Raw genomic sequence first — 5616 nt, 5'->3', positions numbered from 1 at the left:
TAAATCCTAACTTTTCGGCTCTGGTGAAGGAACTAAGTGTAATTATGAGCAGATTTAAAACCACTGCATTGAAACAGATTTGTCATAGATATTATTCACCCCTAATTAACTCATAAAAGACTTTCAGACAGCTCTTACCAATATGCTGGCTAATTGTGTGTTATTCGGAACCGTCTCAAGATACAAGCAAGCAAGTTGCATTGCATGAGTGCAACCCATAAGAGATATGTGTCTTGACCTTTGCTAGCATGTTCTTGTTGCCATTGACTGACTGTCCCACTGATTGCCGTACCACAGTAAATTAGGTTACAATCAAGTTCATTTCAGTGCGTCGTCGTCGAGAGTGCGCTTTCCCTGATCTTCGTCGCGGGGTCGAAGCATATATTTTATAAATGTAGGCAAGCCCGCAACAATGAGTCATTCGTATAGTGAAATTGTAAATTTCGTATTTAGAAGCAGCAAATTGTTGGGAGATGGTAGAACTTATCGCTTGTACACAGTGTCGTGTGTGTTCTATTCCATTTGAATATGCAATCAATAGTGAGACAAATATTCCAAGTCACTACATAAATTATACAGATGCCTATTGATTGTTTCTAGAAGTGTTTTACAGTGCAATCAGAATAAAGATTATACAACAAAATGTTAAGCCAAATTCGAAAAGAACATTTATAACCTGAATGTTAACAAATATTTTCGTTGAATTTAATTTTTTTTATTGGATCAACATAGCACATCCTAGGGGCAAGTGTTGCTCAAAATTCCTCACAGTTCCTCAGATTTTCTCCCATTTATACCAAAGTGTGACCTAGCACCAATGTCGAACTGCAAAGTGTTGCGTGTGCTGAATGAAAGTTGCAGTTTCGGGGATGTAGGGTATGTGCTCCATCAGTAATCTCACGCTCCCATTTTAACCCTATTCGAAAACAAGCTATTACGGCATCGATTGATTCCGTTCTTTTTGTTTTCATGCGTGCTCACTCCTAACAAAAATACAAAAATAAGAAACAAAACAAACAACGCTGTTTTTCGTAGGATGAAAATGTAGGGAATAAGGGAACCAGTACCCTATTTCAACAAATTTCGTCGATCATCTATGAAAAGAGTAACTCCGAATTCCTCAGAGCTGCTCCCGTTTGCAGTGCCTTGCTCCTAGAGCACATCCATTCATATTGTTTACCCTTTCAATAATTTTACTGGTGAACTCTACAATAATTGTTACAAGCTCCCATTTTTTATGAATAGTATCAAAATTCACATGAGCCTTAAAATCGCGTGGATTCTTAAAAAAATGTTTTGGTTCGAAAAAATGTGATTATTGGCTCGACCAACAGGCTGGTTAGAAATCAACATGTACAATTCTCGGATACTTATTCAAAACGACGTATCAACATAGGATTTGCGTGTATTATACGTCGTTTTGAAAAAGTATCCGAGAATTTTTGTACATGTTTCTCACCTGTCAACTTGATTACTGTTTGATGAAACGATCAAAGCAGGAGCGTGCAAGAAGAGGCTGAAATTTTATACAACCTATCTATGCAATTTCTGAAAGCCCCTAATTGGATAAACAGCAATTCAACAAATTACTCGTTACTATTACGCTAATCGTCGTTTATAGTTATGATGCTGGGTTCAATTCGGATAATTCTTTACAATGGCCTTAGGAGCCACGCTATAAAGAAATGGCGGAGTCGTATGAAGCAGTCGTTCAAAGTGTAGTCGCACATTATTAATAAACTCTTAATGAAAATAAGGTAATTCATAATTGAAACACTCAAGACTTTTAAAGTAGACTTTTATTTTTCAAAATTGAAGTTTGATTTTAAGGCATCTTGATTAAAATAGCATCCAGATTAAAAAGTATGTATAAAAAATCGGTCCAGACTACTCATTTCAAGTTAAGGAACATCAACGCAACCATAGAAAATATGCCAAAACATTCTCTGCCGCTCAAAATCGATTTCCCTGATTGTCTCTAATCTCGTTCCGTCTGGACTGAAGTGAACAATCAACACTCGCCGTCCTTCCGATCGACAGTAAAGTGTTTCACCGCTAAAGTTATCGTTATAAGTTATTCATCAGGGGCTGTCCATTTATTACGTAAGGGAATTTTCACGATTTTTCTACACCACCTCTCTCCTACTAAAGATGTTTGGTAAGAGATCCCAAATATTGTTTGTACTACGTAATTTATGGACAGCCCATTAGCTACAGCTTGTTCCGTAAGATAGATAGATAGCAAATCGACAAGTTGTTACAAAGACAACTTAAGGTGTTGCTTGCAAACGAAAAACGTGACTAAAAATCACTTGACCACTGCAAGCTCAAGTTACCTCGCATATTTCCGTGCTTTATTGTTTGTTTCGTTCGTTCGGCCGCTTCGGCGGAAAGGCGAATCATCGTAGAGCAGGTGATTTTAATTAAACTCTGAGCTCAGGTAGCAACTTTGTTATCGTGCTGGCATTATCCAGAGGCTATTAGATCGAATTTCTGCACTTTCGAAGGACGGAATCAGCCGTTTAAAAGGTTGAAAATATTCATAGAGTCTATGAAGTCAATTAACTCAATTAAATTTTCAATTTTCACTCCACCGGGCTACACCAATTTGATAACTCATTAAAATGGGAAGTTATAAAAAGGATACTTCACCCGCATGGAGACCGCTCGATACAGCAACCGCATCCAACAAGGCCACCATAGGTATAGGCAAAACCATAACTTATTTTTCCTTATGTTCTACTGACTGGCTAGTGCTACTTTTCACTTGTCGACTGTATGTGAGACAAATCGAAACTCGCATAACTTGCACCAGAGATGCCAGTCCGATGGAATGCGCTTAATTTTTTGGTATATTACCGAGAGAAAATTGTATTTACGGTTGTTTTTTTTTCTGTTCGGATGAGCCACTGCGACAAGCATTTAGTTACTTTGTAGCAATACTGTACCCTTAGTAGTGCATGTCGCATTGCTCCATTATCATAGAGAGGCAATAGTCCATTTTAGGAGCCCATTTTATGATTGAAAGTTTGACAGGAAGTAACGTCCTAACCCGTAAATATCAATATCATCATCAACAATGTTGTCGCTTCGTGAAATGCCTCATGAAGCAGCGATTCCTGTACAGTTCAAGTTACGTTACTTCACAGGTAAAAAAATCGAATGATCGAATCTGTTGTAAGGAACCTTTTTACATAGTAGGCAATCGCCTCTGCCGCTTTTGACAATCATGAAATGCTATTTTTCCCTAACAGTTAGTTCTTTACTAGACCCAAGTTACTCAAAATACTTATCCATATCCGATTCATTCCGAAGCTTCCATTTCAACATGTTGGTTATGGGCCCAGCGCGATGAGTGTGGATTGCGATATTTCGTTTTTATTTGGAAGCCATGTGCGGAATGCGGGTGTTATTGGATCCAAGCGGTTTGTCGGAGGTGCTCACGAATGTGATCTCGGAAGAAGCAACCGACATGACAAAGTTTGAAGTAGACGAACTTATGGAAAGTTTTGCGAGAGTACATTGGATTGGTTAGAAAAACTCAAGACTACTGAAGTTATTGCAAGAAGTTTTTTTTGTCCGAGCGACAGGCGTATCAGTACCGATTACCTGTGTGATATCAGATGTATCAGCAGAATGAGTTAAGTTGAGAAGAATAGGAAGTTACCTCAGCTGTTTCGTGAGGTGAAGGACATCGCGGAAGTTCTCAACGGGGTGGCTCCGGTAGCAGAAACCGATAAAGCGAAGTTCGAGCTAGAGGGGAAAGCGAAATTCAATCACGGTGGCAAGGTGTATCGAGAGTTATTCCTAGAAGATTTTAATCTAGTGGGTTCGAAAACACAACGGAAGGATCAACTATGAAAGTAGTTGTGCCTGAATGAGAAGATCAACGAACCTCGGGAATCCAACAACAAGTCCAGTGACAAAGAGAAGATCTCAGACTCACTGTTTGCAGAGGTCGCCGATTCTTTATTACACCAACGAACCTAACCTCAAAATGACTGACAATTCTCAGGTCATTTTGGCAGATGTAACATGAGCATGGGCCTATATAGCCGAGGCGGTAAACGCACGGGTATTCAGCATGACCATGCTGAGGGTGACGGGTTCGATTCCCGGTCGGTCCAGGATCTTTTCGTAAAGGAAATTTTCTTGACTTCCTTGGGCATAGAGTATCTTCGTGCCTGCCACACGATATACACATGCAAAATGGTCATTGGCAAAGGAAGCTCTTAGTTAATAACTGTGGAAGTGCTCATTGAACACTAAGCTGAGAAGTAGGCTTTGTCCCAGTGAGGACGTTACGCCAAGAAGAAGAAGAACATGAGCATGAAAAGGACGGCAAGAAGATCGATACAGTAGAATATTGCAGACTACATCTCAAATTGAACTATCACACTTTTTTTGGTACGCCTAAAAAGTGTGATAAAAGCACCGACGAGTGCATCGTCGGTGATAAAAGTGCACATTTGCCTCGGATCGTCTCGACGTCTTCGGTGCACTTATTCCTCCATTTACAAGGAATAAGTGCACCGAAGACTTCAATTCGATCCGACGTATCCCTGCGCTGTAATCACACTTTGAAGGTGTGTGCACACTATTGTGTCAGTCCAATTTGGGGTGCGGTCAGCAATATATAGGGTAGGGCGGGGCAAGATGAGCACCCTAAGGATCACGTTGAGTTTATTGAAAGTTAACACAATTTTTCAAAGTACCTCTCAGTAGTTCTCTTCTATATCTTGTTTTCTATCACCCATAAACATGGGAGGGTTAAAAATTCACAATAAGGATGATTTATTTGACTAAACAAAAAAGATGTTTTATGGTCAGTTCGAACATGCTACGGGGCAAGACGAGCACCCCTACGGGGCAAGAAGAGCACTTCATTAAAATCCCAATATTTTAACAATAAATTGGTCATACACTGATTGATATAGTGAACCTTGTGTATAGCTATGGTATCACGTTCTAAAATTATCATTTTTTTTTGATTATTGAAAAAAATGCGGTTTTATAATACTTTATACAAAATGACCCGAAAAACAATAAACGATTATTAGGTTGCTTATTTTTAGAAATTTACTCAACCAAATAGTTGCAGAGGTTACGGAAACCTATGTTCGGCACTATTGAGTGGATTACAATAATTTCAAAATATTTTCTATATTACCATCAGGGGTGCTCATCTTGCCCCACTATAGGTAAATAACTAAAATTGAATAAATTTTTATGTTTGTTTTTAGAAAATATTTTCTAATGTAAATTAAAATGCTTTGCAGTAAGCTAGTAATGTTGGCTGATAACTAGAATTATGGTAAAAATTTGATTTTGACATAAAAACCTTATTTTATTCTGATGATTTCTTATAAGAAAATGCTAAAATTCCATGCTATCGACTTATTTGACAATATTGTTTAATTCGTTCATTATGAAGTACGTTTTATCAGGTTTACAAACAGGATGAACATTATTCTAACGGATTATGAAGTTGCTTGGGCAAAATTCATCATAAAAGTAGTAAAACGTTGCGACCCCTCGGTCGGCGCGGCTCATCAAGACGACCTTCGTAGATAGTCCCATGCGCCTGATAAAAGTTGTCTGTCATGACAGACCGCT

This window comes from Aedes albopictus, chromosome 2 (assembly GCF_035046485.1).
Source record: "Aedes albopictus strain Foshan chromosome 2, AalbF5, whole genome shotgun sequence".
Taxonomy (NCBI): Eukaryota; Metazoa; Arthropoda; class Insecta; order Diptera; family Culicidae; genus Aedes; species Aedes albopictus.
The sequence above is the reverse complement of the archived record's forward strand: the minus strand, read 5'-3'. Positions refer to the sequence as shown.